Raw genomic sequence first — 17,286 nt, 5'->3', positions numbered from 1 at the left:
TAGACCAGGCTGGCCTCGAACTCAGAAATCCGCCTGCCTCTGCCTCCCAAGTGCTGGGATTAAAGGCATGCACCACTACCGCCTGGCTTATATTCGATTTTCTTATAACCCATGCCCTTTGCCTGAATTAAGAACATTCATATAGTCCTTAAACAAGTATGAGTTTGCAACTTTTGAGACTAACTGTCCTTTGAAATTTACATATATTTGAGTCCATAGTCCATTGGTGAATATTTTTACATCTTCTGACTTCCAAATTTCCTGAAGTATTCTTGTCCTATTTGCCATTGCTTTCACTCTTAATGGTAGGCTAATCCTCATCAACTCTGTTCTCACCTACCTCTTCTTGTAACTTATTTTTGTAGGGGGCTAAAAAGAAAGGAGAGACCCTAGGGATTGGATTTAGGAGTTTTACCACTGAGTCATTCCCTCAGACCCCACATTCTCCAACAATTGCAGACCTCTTAGAATGTTCTCCCTCCCTTTAGTCTCTCTATGACATCTACCCATAACAGTGTCCCGAGACTGTACCCACTAATGTCTAAATTGAATGTCAAATCTCAAAGCTCTAAAGCCTCTATGTCTCACCTCCTTCTTATCTGGTTATCAGTAGCATTTCACTGCAACCATGGCTCCCCGCCAAACCCTTTCTTCCCTCATTCAATGACCTATCAGTCTCTCCATAGCAATTCATCTTATTCTCATTTAGCAAATTATGAATCAATTGCAGAGTAATGAAAAATTTGCATCTTGTATCAGAACTCTTGTTAGAGGCATATTTTTAATAATCCTGATAGGGTACACAGTGAGCATGAAATGTCTGCTCAAGCAATGCAAAAAGTGTCTAAACCGCTGGCATGAGACAAATGGAAGATTAGGCCCCATCTCTAGATAAGAAGAAAGTAATTTCTTTGTCTCCTGGAGCAAGAAAAATATGGCTACCCAGGCAGCTCTGAAATGGATGAAAGAGTATGGCTAGAAAGATGGTAGAATGTTGTGCAATGGGACCAACTATAATATTCAGAAATAATCATTACCTTTGAAATGATCAAACTTCAGAATATGAGTATAGGTATATGAGTTATTTTGTGATGGGGAGACTAAATCCATCAAATTTCATGCAAAATTCAGTGGTCAAATGTATACGATTCAGGAGGTTAGACATAGTAACCTACTAAAAATTCCCAGGCATCTTGGCTTTTGGATTTGCACTGGTAGTGGACATAGCCATAGGTATCAATCAGTTGTATTAAGATCTTCAGATAGTTTGAGATGCTTCCAGAAAAGAAGGTTAATATACTGATATATTGAGTGTTTAGCCACAATCCATGATGAAAATATTAGTAATGTGTGCATATATTCTCTAAGTCTCTCCACAAACAGGATGAAATCATCTCCTCCTATATAAAGTCCACTTGTGACCTTTTCCTAAGTGATACTTTGCCTTAAACTTGAGATAGTGACAGAAGCAGAGCCATGGTCTAGTGCTTATAATGCTTCTATACAGTGCTTTCTTTTTTGCGGTTTATATTGTCTTAGTACAAACTAGGAATTCTTTGCTAGCAAGAACGAGTCCATGTAGATAAAAGCTAGAACAGTCGAGCAGTTAACCAAATTGTTTCAGTGGACGAGATGACATGGGCAAGTATGGTCTCTGTTATCAGTGCTACTCAGTGGCAGATCACTGCTCTAGAGTCACATTGTGTCCCATTTGTCTATTCTGGGTATGTCATCTAGTATGGGTCTTAGTTGACAAATGGGAGAAAAAAAGATCTCTTCCAGTTATATCTTCACTTATGAATGAAAAGGGAAGCATGATTCTTCCCTACTCAAACAAATAATATGTAAAAAATGTATTGCATCCTCTGTGCCAGACACTATGCTAAAAGATTTGTACGTTGTCATGAACTTATTATTGAGCTGTTTGAGCAGTGATAATCAGGGTTGTCCCAGAGAACTGAGAAGGTGGCCAAGTATATGAATAATGCCAACGCCTTTTTTTCTTACCTCTTTATATCCTCACTGCCAATACTGTTCTCTTCTGTTGTAGATCAGCTTTGCATACATATCCTCATGATGTGAAATGCGCTTGACAACTACTCTGCCAACTTCATCACAGAATAAAATGAGGAGAGACTTCCTCTGGCTGTATAGGAGCACATAAAAATCTAAACAGCAGGATCTGATGATCAGCCTGCTCTAAGTAACTGTTCATGCATTAGACCACTGTAGCTCATATCTGTGTACCTATGCGTGTCACTGTATGTCTCTGTCTGTTTGTGTTTGTCTATGTGTATCGCTCTTCCTCTCTCTCTCTCTCTCTCTCTCTCTCTCTCTCTCTCTCTCTCTCTCTCTCTCTCTCTGTGTGTGTGTGTGTGTGTGTGTGTTTGGATTCCAATCAGTGAACATTCTAGAAGCAGACAAATAAAACAAGATGAATAGAAGAAAAAAAATAGTGCTACCCTAAAAACAAACAGCCATCAAAGATGTGTGATTCTGTCCCTATAAAACACAATAAGTATTTCTAGACTTAAAAACAATAACTTACCTAAAGTAACCAAGTAGAAGTATCAGGACATTCCCTCAAATCTGCCACAACCCCGGAACTGAACTATGGATTTCTAGGCTGTTGCAATCATGCCTATAGTTAGTATATCTGTCTGTGGCTGTTTTGGGTCTATGAAGTTCAGCTAATCAAAACTCAAGTGACTTTCTTCTTTGATAGATCGCATTAAGCTAGAAACAGTAGTTGACCCTTTGAGTTCTGATTAATGAAATCACTGGATCTAGGTATTTCAAAGAAGAGCTTTTACTATACCAGGCAAACAAACAGCAGACTGTGAGTCATTCTTAACTCTGTCCTTACCTACTGGAAAGTAATGCAAAGTGAGTCTTCCCTGCGGGGTGCTCATAACACTGCTGCCTCAGTGTAGGAAGGGCCTCTGCCTTTCATTTTCCTGTCCAGGTTTTCTTACATTTGTACTAATGAGACTGCTTCTTTTCCTTTTACTCTCAGCAGTGGTCCCTGCTGGGTCAGGATACAGAGCTATCACGGCTGATGATATCGTACCTCGTACCCCCTCTGGTTACTCTTAAGTGGCAACCTGTATTCTATTGCATGTTTCTTAGCAACCACCATATGCCATGTACTCTCCTTTCATTTGTGCCTTCCTTCTTCAACCTATGGGGCAAATTTACTAAGAAATGAACCCCTGCCTCCTCAGATTTCTAAGCCATGAAAACCAGAAAATTGGCAATGATTGTATTTTAAATCTCTCAAAATGATAACCAATTTTAGAGGGTGGGTAGGAGGGACAGAATCCTTTTCGCACATACTGGCCATGGCTTTGTAAAGTGCATGTGATATATAGCCTGCATAAACTCATATTGGGGGAAATTGATTTTAACTCAGATTCTTCACATGATCAAACATGTCTTCTGTGTCGTAACTTGCTGAAGTCCTAAGGTTTAAGCGTAAACATTTAAAAATGTAGGGGTTGCTTTCTTGTAAGTTTCTGTTAGAAACACCCAGTGTCCGTAGCTGATTTGCTTGCATATGGTATGCACTCAGTATGGTTTTGTTTGTGAGGATGTTTTCCAAGACAGATGCTTCATTTTTTCATAGTTAGCCAACAGTTTGTTCTTATTCCATGTCCATGTGAATAAACGACTACACACTCATTACCCTAAATACAATTGTTAGTATCCTTGGAACATGGAACAAAGGCTAAAATTCCTTCTTCCACAGCGTTTGGATGCTTGCTTGGCTTTAATTTATATTAATCTGGTTTGGTTTGTTTGCTTTTCATTTGCCTTTTTAAGCTGGTGTTTCATATTTATCTTTGGCTTATGTGTTTTTCTCTATCAGCACCACATTGCTGTAATTCAGTCTCAGTTTGTTTATAGCTATAGCCACTGAGATTGTTCATATCTACACACATGTGGGAAGCTAAAAAACACTTTATTACATGGTGTTCCTAGCACAGATCACACCAATGGTCACCCAACCAAAGAAACAGCCTCTGTAAGGCATCATGTTCCTTCTAAGCCACGATGGTATTCTTCTGTCTAGACAGTCTGTTCTTTAGAACAGATGCATGTAATTGAATATGTCAGTTTTCAGGAGACTTGATTCTAATAAGCGTTAATTCTTTAATTCTAAGCAATAAAATTTAGTAAAATTCAAAGACAGTATATTGTTTAAAGGAAACTTTAGAGATGGATAGTTTGGACTTGGCACAAAAAATTGTTGAATAACCTTTTTTTTTCTGGATATAATCAGGAAACTGCAGAAAGGTCAAGTCCATCTCCTTTGTTTGAATGTACCCAATGGACTTATCTGGAATCCAAACATTCAAACATTTGATAGGCTGGAGTTAATCATTAGTCTTGCAAACTGCCAAAATCAACCAACCAATTGTTTTGATGACTAGAGATTTGAAGTATAACAGAGCCACTTAATTGGGACATGAAAATCACAACTGGTAAAAAAAAAAGTGAATTCAATTTTTCTACTGAGTATAATTTGTAACTTTGATGAAATCAAGAAATTAAGAATAAGGTGTCTTGCCCTCTGGATGTTGAACCCATAAGCATTTTTTTGACAACTGAAAGTAATTTTATACTAACAAAGAAAATCCACAGGGTATTTTTAAAATAAAAATCTCCCTTTCTTGTTTTTTTTCCTATTTAAGAAAAATTGATTTTGTTTGAATGACTGTTAGAAGAGCTAAATTGTGCCTTACAAAACGAACTCATAGAGTGCTTTGACCATTTATGGTGCAAACATGTAAAAAGGGAGTTACACAAATTAGCTTGTTTTCCTTACGATTTTTTTTTTTTTTTTGGTCCTTTCCTCCTCAAACTCTTTTCTCTGTTTTGACACTTGCTAGCCACAGTTAAGGAGGCCACATGAACTCTTTCATTTATTGCCACTCTTTGATCTCTATTAACATGAATTTCTAGGGAGAGGGAGGTAAAACATGGTTATTCTACAGCAATTGCCACCAACGTTAAGTCTTAGAGTTTCAGGCTCTTAACTGAGGTGAAGAATTTGAAAGAGTGGGGAAATGTGGTCACAGAGACACAGGATAAATGAGATCCTACATTAAGCACTCTGAACTGAAAGGAGAATAGAGTTCAAAAATTAGGGCATCCATAGCAAATTCCTCTATTTTAACATGTTTCCTAGAATTTCTTGTTTCTGCTTCTTTTTGTTATCAAGAGTTTTATAGAAATGTAACTTCTTATTTTTATTCCCTTAAAAATACTTTTTTTCCACGCATGTCATTTATTCATGATATGTGTGAATATTCTTTTTTCGTTCATAATGTAATTTTTCCTAAATGTCAAAGCACCCACATTTTCTAAGTTACATATTGCTTGTTACTTTTATTCCATCTTAAATTCCGGTGACATAATTTTTCAACCACTCATTTTACAGCTTGCTTCTTTAGTGCACTATCTCCAAACTCTCACTATAAAATTAACCTCTGCTTGGTTTTATTTTGTAGTGTTCCTGTAACAAGTTTGGAAAAACCCGAACAGTTGGAACAACAGGCTTTGTTTCCTAGGTTTTTAATAATGAAAAGAGAACAAAGATTGTTTTCAAAGGCTAATTTTTTTTTTAGCCTGAGAAAAGAATGATTGAAAAAGGAAATGAAAAAAAAAGCATGTCCTCACTACATTGTTATCACTGACTTTACTCCAGGGCTCAGCTCAGGGCTCAAGGCTACTGTCCTAATTAGCACTTCCTGTCTGTGCACAGATCCCTAGTGTGCAGGGTAATCACAGTCTTAAAACACATCCAGAATTCCTCCTTGTCCTGTTCCTCTAAGTGTTGAAATAGGTAGTCTTAATTTATTTCCCAAACCAGTGTTTTCTCACTGAATTAAAGTGCCAAAGAATGCTTCACCTTTAATATCCTATCAACAGAATCCTAATCTTCATAGTCCAAGGCTACTACTTGAGCTTTAAAAATGTGGAAGCATTTAGGTGAAGTTGATGTTAACATAGTACAGCATCACAGTGAACTTTCTCTTTTGTGTGCATTTCTTGTAAGCTAAACTTTATCACATGCTAATATGCCTGGTTCCACTTCTCACATTTGTATTCTGGTTGTTCTGCCTGATTCTGAAAAGAGGTTAGGAGGTGTTTGTTTAATTAGAAGTTCTTTTGGTAAAGTGCACTACCAGTCACCCCATTCTTTCAAAATTTGCAGATGCTATAAAACTTTCCATCAACAGCAACCATCACCACTGAAGAGTTCTAAGCTACACAGAGAGAAAAGGAGTAGGTTACAAACTTCACATCACCCCATTTTACAGCTTAAAAGGCCCAGGGTAAGAAGATGAAGAATCTAGATAAATGATAGAGCATGGATTTGATTCCACAATTCTAATCAAGTGATTAGAGTGTTGTGGCTCGCAGAGCCTACAATTTGAAAGGCACCTCCAGGGTGAGGAAAGCATGGAAGAATTGGAAGTCTTGATATTAGTCCCTGGCTGGGTCTATACTTACTGAGTTACTGTTTCCTTGCCATCAATAATTTCTATCTCCATCAATAATTTCTACCTCATAGCAATGTTGAGAGGATTCCAAGTGAACATATAGTAATCGCTAAGTATTTTATATGTCATATTGCATCTCAGCTCTCAAACAAAACATGTGATGACATAGTTCTCGTATTTTCCTCATTTATATTCTATACATAAATATATAGAGAGATGTATATATACATATACATCTCTCTTTATAAATATATCTATACATCTCCTTGGGTTGCAATTCAGCGCTCTCTCAGACTAAAAGTATTCAAGAGATGCAGCCCACTTTCCAAGTTGCAAAATATTGTGGCTTGCAGAGTCTACAGTTGGGTGGATTCTGAATTGAGTTTCCATTTTTTGACAGTATCAGGGTGCTCTTTGCCAGTTATTTTTTCTTGATACATTTCTGTAACTTTATTCTTCTATTAGTAAACACCACATTCCACCCAACCCACTGGCATTTTTCAAGAGAGGACTCAACTAGTCTTGTTATTTTTCATTAATCTGCAATAGAGCATTTCATAGCATTGGAGGGAAGGTTGCAAAAGATAAACATGTTGCTTGTAGTTTTAAAAACATACTGCCTTGCCCAGGACCTGCTGTCCATGCTCTGGCCACTCAAGGCTCCCTTTTGTCCCATCCAGCTTAGCTCCAGGGTCAATGGTAATCAGGCCCAACCAGCTTCCTTTTCTAACCACCTTTCCTCTAGCTTGGCTCCGGGATCTGCTAGCTAGCTGCTGCTGCCAGCCACAACCCGATCTCTCTCTCTCTCTCTCTCTCTCTCTCTCTCTCTCTCTCTCTCTCTCTCTCTCTCTCTCTCCCTCCATCCCTCCCTGCCTTTGCTCCAGGAGTCGACCTCTCTAAAAACCCACACCCCAGACCCTTGCTCTGCGAGGGGTCATGTTGCCAGCCCCACCCGATACCCTTCAGTGTGCACATAGAGGACACACACTCAGCTTGTCACTTTACAGCTTGCCTTTTGTGGCACAATTGCTGGGCACAGACACCTCCTCCTGCCTTATCGATTTATTGTATCCATCTCTCCCTCTACCCTAAACTTAGTGGCTTGCATCAGCTAGCCCCCACCAACATCCTTGGCCCTCAGCCATAGCAGAGGCTGCAGGTTCTACCTTACATGACTGCCTCTTTCCTCTCGTTCCAAGGCATGGCAGAAAAAGCCCTCTCTCTTTCGCTGCATCTCCTTTTCCTCTTGGGACCCACGAGTTCCAATTGCCTCCTGGCTTTCTTTATTGACAAATCAAGAACCAATTAGGGAACTAGACCTTAGTATCAGCACTTCCCCTTACATAAACAGGGAATTTCCTTTTTTAAAAAAAATTAATGATAGAATTTTTATCTTAGAGGACTATTTGTTATCAAAGACAAGAGATCATTGCTATTCCCCAATCTTATTTCTGACAAAGAATCCCTTTATTTACACATAGTTTTTATGCCCCTTGAAGAAGTAAATGGATTAATTTCCTGATGAGAATCATTGAAGGAGGAAGAGGAGAATGGGAAGCAACAGCAGCAGAAAGAACAAGAAGAAAAAAGAAGAAACAAGTCTAATATGTATTACCCATATATTCACTGGAGCATGGTCAAATTCCGGGGGGTCAGGCACGTGGCGGGGGGACCTGTGTCCTTACCATCATCATTTATGGAGGGCTACAATTGTGTGTATTTCTATTGAACTACCCAATATAGAGTCATGGAAAGATAGTATAAATGACAATAGCAATAAAAACATATTTTATTTGAAATAAAAATGCTTACACAACTTTTATTTTCAAACAGATTTGCTGGGCCAAATCAAAGCTGAATAAAAACACCAGATACTACAACAAAACAAAAGAAAACAAAACAAAACAAAACACCCCTGACCTTCCCTTAAGGCCTGATCATCAAAATATCACACATATACCTGCCAATGAACCTGGGAAGGTTGTTATATCACAGTTACATGTGAGTTCTTGGTGGACAGGGTGGTGATGGAGGAATGAGTTTTACAACCTGTTTAGAAAAAAAAAGTTTTACATTCTGGTTTTTTTTTTTTTTTTTTTTTTTTTTTTTTTTTTAATACTAGCATTCTCTGGAATACCCGGTTATAATAGAAAGACATTGACTGGAAGGTTTTTTTTTTTTTCACTTTGTTTTATTCCAATTTGTGAGTGACATAGGTCTTTGACTCAACAAGAATTTGAGAGTGACATAGATATTTGATTCAACAAGGCAGAGAATACATGATAAATACATCAAAACAGTGTTATAGGTTAAGCAATAATGATGATGCTCGATTAACAATTATTAGTTATTAATGTCCTCCATGTGCACATTGAAGGGTATCAGGTGGGGCTGGCTGGCAACATGACCCCTCACGAAGCAAGGGTCTTGGTAGTGGTCGACTCCTGGAGCAATGGCAGGGAAAGAGAGAGAGAGAGAGACAGAGACAGACAGAGACAGACAGAGAGAGAGACAGAGAGACGGAGAGAGACAGAGACAAAGAGACAGAGACAGAGAGTACACACAGAAAGACAGGCAGAGAGAGAGAGGGAGAGAGAGAGACAGAGAGACAGAGAGACAGCGAGACAGAGAGACAGAGACAAAGAGACAGAGACAGAGAGTACACACAGAGAGAAAGACAGGCAGAGAGAGAGAGGGAGAGAGAGAGAGAGACAGAGAGACAGAGAGACAGTGAGACAGAGAGACAGAGAGACAGAGAGAGAAAGAGGGGTAGGGTCGGGTTGTGGCTGGCAACAGCAGATAGCAGATCCCGGAGCCAAGCTGGAGCAAAGGTGGTTAGAAAAGAAAGCTGGGTTGTTGCTGATTATCATGACGCTCCATCTGTTAACTTTCTTAATAAGTATCTCTCATATTGATTTTATGAGCAAGCCCTGTTGAATCTTGTATGCATACACATACTAGAGACTGCTACAGTGGGCCGTTTAAGCATGTTTAAACTTGAGTTCTTTGCAGATCTTGTACGTAAGTATCTTGTTCCAGTCGATTTTGTGGTATGTAATTGGAAGCTGTCTGCGAAAGGCTTTGAATGTTGTCTGTGACATTGTGTGGTAGTTTTCATTAACTGCTGCCTGACAGTCATTTTCTACCTTCTCTATGATCTTAATAAACACCTTCGCAGTTTGTTCTTCACTGAGGACAGTTAATGACTCTTGCATATCTTTATGGATGACTAATTGAATATTTCCATTCTCATAATAATGAACTTGAGACTTGATCATTCCAATTACCTGAGCTGTAGGTGGCATGATGGTTAACTTCCACTGTGATCTCCAGCTTCCATTCCAGAATTTTTTGGGCTGAAACAGGTGGCTTTCAATACATGCAATAATGGTCTTTTTGCCATGAATAGTTTTACTATAAACAGTACTAAAGCCACTAGAATAATTCTGGTTCATATAGGCCCTTAAAGCCCTATCACAGCAATCTCTCAAATATGTTAAATTTCCACCTGTAAGTGTTAGCTTGGGGTCACTTGCTATTTTTCTTACGTGATCGAACCTGAAAGAAATTTTGTTTCTTGGATCTAAAAATCTGTTGTTACCTAGATGACCATGCTCTGTGACTAAAACATGATCTTCATACCCTTCTATCTTCACTGGTGTGAACTGGTGCATATTATATTGCGCAATTGCCTGTCCTATCCCTTTTCTGAGGAGATTGTCATTATTAACCAGCAGCCGAATATCATGGAAGAGTTCTTTAAACTCCCCTGGAGGGGCTTGGGTGATGAATTTTGAAGCTAGGTATATCTTCTCCTCATCAGATGTCTTCTTCTCATTAGATGATTTATCGTTGTGGTTGGCCATTTTGTCTTCTCACATTTGCTTCATTTTCAAAAAGTAGTGCGTGTTTCTTCTCCCTGCCTGGGATATAGGTATCTTTAGAAAGTATTTCTTCTGCTTTTCTCTTTGTGTATTTATACAGATGGTTACTGTATTACATTGTATAATGTGTTTTAGCTCTAATACAGGTATTTACTTGTACATACTATACAAAACAATGAACTATGCATGGCCAGGTAGTACAATGTTTATGCGAAAATCCCAAGGACACATCTCAACTCAAACATCACATGGAACATGCATTTAGTGTTTTCAGCTTTCTAATAGTTGTCTTTAACTCAGAAATTACAAATTCTTTTCCCTTTGTGTATTTACACAGATGGTTACAGCATCACATTGTATAATGCATTTTAGCTCTAATACAGGGACTTACTAGTACATACCATACAAAACAATGAACTATGCATGGCCAGGTAGTACAATGTTTATGCAAAAATCACAAGGACAGGTCTCAACTCAAACATCACATGGAACATGCATTTAGTGTTTTCAGATTTCTAATAGTTGTCTTTAACTCAGGAACTACAAATGCTTTTCTCTTTGTATATTTATACAGATGGTTACTGCATTACATTGTAGAATGAGTTTTAGCTGCAATACAAGTACTTACTTGTAAAAAAAAAAAGAAAGTATTTCTTCTGCTATGGTTTGTCTGAGATTTGAATCACACTGGGAACCACCTGTACTGTCTTTGCTAAGCTTAATCATTCTAGCTAAGATACTCAAAGACTAGGGAAAACATCCCAGAAGCCTGTGCCTTGCTTTCCTAGTCTCAGTCTTGTTAATTCCTGGGCAAGGCCTCCCTCCTCTTACTGAGGCTCTAGCTGTGAAGAGGAAAGTAGTCCTCTACTCTTGGGCAAGCAGGGAAAACTACGTACCTCCAGTGGTTTGCCTTAAGGAAGACAATGTCTGTTCCACTAAACAGTCACATTGGCATCACTGCAACATTTCTTCTTTGGCCAACCTTCTTTTATTTGGGAACACAAGCTCTAATAAGAATAGGTAAAGATAATACCGTCACAATTCATCTAATCATCCAGGAAACCACTGCTGCTACACTTCTATCAGAATACCTACATGATGATGAGTAGCACACCCACCTGATGATGAACAGGGCATCTACCTGATGGGTCTAGTCAGATACTTCCATGACATTTGGAGTAGGACACCTAAATGATGGTTAGAGCAGGACACCTACCTTATGGTTAGAAGTGTGAAAGCAGAGCTCTATGACTCTACTGCACTCTGAGAGTGGCATTTTACTACTGACAGCTCCAGAGAAGAATAGAGCTCCACCTCATATTATAAGCTAGACTTTATGCCAGAGAGATGCTGGCCTAGGGAAGGGACTCTAGCCAGCTCCAGAATGGCTTATATGGTTCTGACAAGAATTACCAGTCTACATGTTCCTTCTACTTTGCTAAAAAACATAGGTTACATTCCTAAAGCTAGGCACCATGATCTATTCCCTTATTTAGCCATTCCTCATCCTGAGGCTGACTGCCAAGGTCCAGCTATCAAAGTATTAAAGCCCAGAAATTAAAAAAAAAACAAGTTAGTTTACCCAATTAATATATCCAATCAACCAATATTAAATATCTCATTGTAATATGGAGTTTCCCCTTGTTTATGTTTATAAACGTTCATTTGCTTATGGGCCATGTCTGATGACTCTGTCCCGAGGTAGGCCTTTGTCTACTACTCTAGGACAAATAACACTTCTCTGTCTTCCTTGTTTTCTTCCCCTTCTGCCTGTTCCTCTATCTCCTCTCTTCATTTCTTATTCTGTTATCTTCTATTACCTTTGGGAGAAATCAATCTTTTTGTGCTGAGAAATTGGTCTTTGGGATTCAGAGCCAATACCAGTCCTTATACCTAGCTGCACCAAGAACAACATGGCCATGAAGAGCCTCCTTTCCTCTTACATTATCTATCATTATTGTTACCTTTTCATGATAATAAATAGTGTACCTGACCCTTGAAAGAATCCCCAATGTGTAGCCAACTGGCATTTTGTTAGAACTGCTTGACCCTTTGACCTTTTGTGTTGGATGTGTGCCTCTTGGACTTCTGGGAACAGAAGAACATATAAAAAGCCAACAGTGATTTTTCTTTAGGATGGCAACTTCTACTTCTACTACACAGACTCATTTGTTATACTGTTATACTTCTAGTTTGGCAAACCCTCCATATTATGGAGACCAGAGCCTTAATGGGTATAGGAAAAGATAATGACATTACAATTAATCTAAGCATCCAGGAACCCACTGATGCTATACTTAGATCAGGACACCTACCTGATGTTGAGCAGGACACTCTCCTAATGATGACCAGGACATCTACTTGATGGGTTAAATAGAATGCCTGTATGATGGTTAGCGCAGGGCACCTACTTTTTGGTTAGATGTGTGGAGGCCAATTTCTCTGCATTGCACTCTGAGATTGGAATTTCACTACTGAATTCAGGAGGGCTCTGCCCCACATTGTGAGCTAGACCATACATCACAATGATGCTACCTAACAGAGGCCTAGTGAAGGGACTCTAGCCAGCTCAGGTATGGCCTACATGGCTAAAGCAAGCCTTGAGCTTCTAGCCATTCCCCATTGCCTTGCTAAAAAAAAAAATAACACATAAAATTACATTAATAAAGCTAGCCACCAAGTTATTTTCCCTTATTTGGCCACTTACTCCTCCTGAGGTTGACTATCAAGGTCCAGCTATAAAAGTATTTAAGTCCTGAAATCAAAAAGCTCCTCTTAGATGACCTAACTAACATGTCCAAAAAAATCAATATTAAATACCTCATCCTAACATGGGGTTTCTCATTGTACCTGTATAAACTGTCATATGCCTACTGCAATGTCTTTCTCCTCTGTCCAGAGGCAGGCCTTTGTCCTCCACTCTGGGACTAATACCCTTTCCTTGTCTTCCTTCTTCCATTCCCCTTCTCCCTGATCCTCTATCTCCTCTTTTAGTCTTTCATTGTTCCTGTGGGGCAAATAAATCTGCTTTGTGCTAAGAAGCTGGTCTTTGGGATTCAGAGCCAATACCAGTCCTTATACCTAGCTGCACCATGAGCAACATGGCCATGAAGAGCCTCCTTTCCTCTTACCTTATCTATCAGTATCTTTACCTTTTTGTCATAATAAATAGTGTACCTGACCCTTGAAAGAATCCCCAATGTGTAGCCAACTGACATTTTGTTAGAACTGCTTGACCCTTTGACCTTTTGTGTTGGATGTGTGCCTCTTGGACTTCTGGGAACAGAAGAACATATAAAAAGCCAACAGTGATTTTTCTTTAGGATGGCAACTTCTACTTCTACTACACAGACTCATTTGTTATACTGTTATACTTCTAGTTTGGCAAACCCTCCCTATTATGGAGACCAGAGCCTTAATGGGTATAGGAAAAGATAATGACATTACAATTAATCTAAGCATCCAGGAACCCACTGATGCTATACTTAGATCAGGACACCTACCTGATGTTGAGCAGGACACTCTCCTAATGATGACCAGGACATCTACTTGATGGGTTAAATAGAATGCCTGTATGATGGTTAGCGCAGGGCACCTACTTTTTGGTTAGATGTGTGGAGGCCAATTTCTCTGCATTGCACTCTGAGATTGGAATTTCACTACTGAATTCAGGAGGGCTCTGCCCCACATTGTGAGCTAGACCATACATCACAATGATGCTACCTAACAGAGGCCTAGTGAAGGGACTCTAGCCAGCTCAGGTATGGCCTACATGGCTAAAGCAAGCCTTGAGCTTCTAGCCATTCCCTATTGCCTTGCTAAAAAAAAATTAACACATAAAATTACATTAATAAAGCTAGCCACCAAGTTATTTTCCCTTATTTGGCCACTTACTCCTCCTGAGGTTGACTATCAAGGTCCAGCTACAAAAGTATTTAAGTCCTGAAATCAAAAAGCTCCTCTTAGATGACCTAACTAACATGTCCAAAAAATCAATATTAAATACCTCATCCTAACATGGGGTTTCTCATTGTACCTGTATAAACTGTCATATGCCTACTGCAATGTCTTTCTCCTCTGTCCAGAGGCAGGCCTTTGTCCTCCACTCTGGGACTAATACCCTTTCCTTGTCTTCCTTCTTCCATTCCCCTTCTCCCTGATCCTCTATCTCCTCTTTTAGTCTTTCATTGTTCCTGTGGGGCAAATAAATCTGCTTTGTGCTAAGAAGCTGGTCTTTGGGATTCAGAGCCAATACCAGTCCTTATACCTAGCTGCACCATGAGCAACATGGCCATGAAGAGCCTCCTTTCCTCTTACCTTATCTATCAGTATCTTTACCTTTTTGTCATAATAAATAGTGTACCTGGCCCTTGAAAGAATCCCCAATGTGTAGCCAACTGACATTTTGTTAGAACTGCTTGACCCTTTGACCTTTTGTGTTGGATGTGTGCCTCTTGGACTTCTGGGAACAGAAGAACATATAAAAAGCCAACAGTGATTTTTCTTTAGGATGGCAACTTCTACTTCTACTACACAGACTCATTTGTTATACTGTTATACTTCTAGTTTGGCAAACCCTCCCTATTATGGAGACCAGAGCCTTAATGGGTATAGGAAAAGATAATGACATTACAATTAATCTAAGCATCCAGGAACCCACTGATGCTATACTTAGATCAGGACACCTACCTGATGTTGAGCAGGACACTCTCCTAATGATGACCAGGACATCTACTTGATGGGTTAAATAGAATGCCTGTATGATGGTTAGCGCAGGGCACCTACTTTTTGGTTAGATGTGTGGAGGCCAATTTCTCTGCATTGCACTCTGAGATTGGAATTTCACTACTGAATTCAGGAGGGCTCTGCCCCACATTGTGAGCTAGACCATACATCACAATGATGCTACCTAACAGAGGCCTAGTGAAGGGACTCTAGCCAGCTCAGGTATGGCCTACATGGCTAAAGCAAGCCTTGAGCTTCTAGCCATTCCCTATTGCCTTGCTAAAAAAAAAAAATAACACATAAAATTACATTAATAAAGCTAGCCACCAAGTTATTTTCCCTTATTTGGCCACTTACTCCTCCTGAGGTTGACTATCAAGGTCCAGCTATAAAAGTATTTAAGTCCTGAAATCAAAAAGCTCCTCTTAGATGACCTAACTAACATGTCCAAAAAAATCAATATTAAATACCTCATCCTAACATGGGGTTTCTCATTGTACCTGTATAAACTGTCATATGCCTACTGCAATGTCTTTCTCCTCTGTCCAGAGGCAGGCCTTTGTCCTCCACTCTGGGACTAATACCCTTTCCTTGTCTTCCTTCTTCCATTCCCCTTCTCCCTGATCCTCTATCTCCTCTTTTAGTCTTTCATTGTTCCTGTGGGGCAAATAAATCTGCTTTGTGCTAAGAAGCTGGTCTTTGGGATTCAGAGCCAATACCAGTCCTTATACCTAGCTGCACCATGAGCAACATGGCCATGAAGAGCCTCCTTTCCTCTTACCTTATCTATCAGTATCTTTACCTTTTTGTCATAATAAATAGTGTGCCTGGCCCTTGAAAGAATCCCCAATGTGTAGCCAACTGACATTTTGTTAGAACTGCTTGACCCTTTGACCTTTTGTGTTGGATGTGTGCCTCTTGGACTTCTGGGAACAGAAGAACATATAAAAAGCCAACAGTGATTTTTCTTTAGGATGGCAACTTCTACTTCTACTACACAGACTCATTTGTTATACTGTTATACTTCTAGTTTGGCAAACCCTCCCTATTATGGAGACCAGAGCCTTAATGGGTATAGGAAAAGATAATGACATTACAATTAATCTAAGCATCCAGGAACCCACTGATGCTATACTTAGATCAGGACACCTACCTGATGTTGAGCAGGACACTCTCCTAATGATGACCAGGACATCTACTTGATGGGTTAAATAGAATGCCTGTATGATGGTTAGCGCAGGGCACCTACTTTTTGGTTAGATGTGTGGAGGCCAATTTCTCTGCATTGCACTCTGAGATTGGAATTTCACTACTGAATTCAGGAGGGCTCTGCCCCACATTGTGAGCTAGACCATACATCACAATGATGCTACCTAACAGAGGCCTAGTGAAGGGACTCTAGCCAGCTCAGGTATGGCCTACATGGCTAAAGCAAGCCTTGAGCTTCTAGCCATTCCCCATGGCCTTCCTAAAAAAAAAAAAAATAACACATAAAATTACATTAATAAAGCTAGCCACCAAGTTATTTTCCCTTATTTGGCCACTTACTCCTCCTGAGGTTGACTATCAAGGTCCAGCTATAAAAGAGCCTCTTTTCCTCTTACCTTATCTATCATTATCTTTACCTTTTTGTGATAATAAATAGTGTGCCTGGCCCTTGAAAGTATCCCCTGATGTACAGTTAACTGACATCTTATTAGAACTGTTTGACCCTAAGACTTTTAATGTTGGCTGCCTCTTAGAACTCTGGGAACAGCAGAGGGTATAAAAAGCCAGCACTGTTTAACCTTGGAGATGGCAACTTTTACTTCCACTAAACTGCCTCATTGATTGTACTGTGACATTTCTAGTTTGACATGCCTTCCTTATTTTACAAACCAGAGCCCTAATGGTCCAGGAAAAGCTATTAACTTTACAATTAATCTAAGCATCCAGAAAGCCAGTGCTACTATACTTAGGACATCATCATCAGGACAGCTACCTGATGATGAGCAGGATACTCTCCTGATGATGAACAGGGCATCTACCTGATGGGTCTATGAACGATACCTGTATGCCATTTAGAGCAGGGGACCTACATGATGGTTACAGCAGAACAGCTACCTTATGGTTAGAGGTGTGAAGGCCAACCTGTGAGACACTTCTGCACACTGAAAGTGGAGTTTCTC

At 39.5% G+C, this 17,286-nt stretch overlaps 1 protein-coding gene and 1 pseudogene across 1 annotated transcript in view; one reads left to right on the top strand and one right to left on the bottom strand.

Moving 5' to 3' along the window:
* The window catches only part of Mid1 (midline 1), a 339,419-nt gene that overhangs the window by 72,538 nt on the left and 249,595 nt on the right, over positions 1-17,286 (top strand). The gene's annotated exons all lie outside the window — the stretch shown is intronic.
* On the bottom strand, positions 8,786-10,428 carry LOC117693978 (F-actin-capping protein subunit alpha-1 pseudogene; annotated as a pseudogene).

Source organism: Arvicanthis niloticus, chromosome X (assembly GCF_011762505.2).
Source record: "Arvicanthis niloticus isolate mArvNil1 chromosome X, mArvNil1.pat.X, whole genome shotgun sequence".
NCBI lineage: Eukaryota > Metazoa > Chordata > Mammalia > Rodentia > Muridae > Arvicanthis > Arvicanthis niloticus.
Note: the sequence above shows the minus strand (reverse complement) of the source record. Positions and strands in the feature narration are given on the sequence as shown.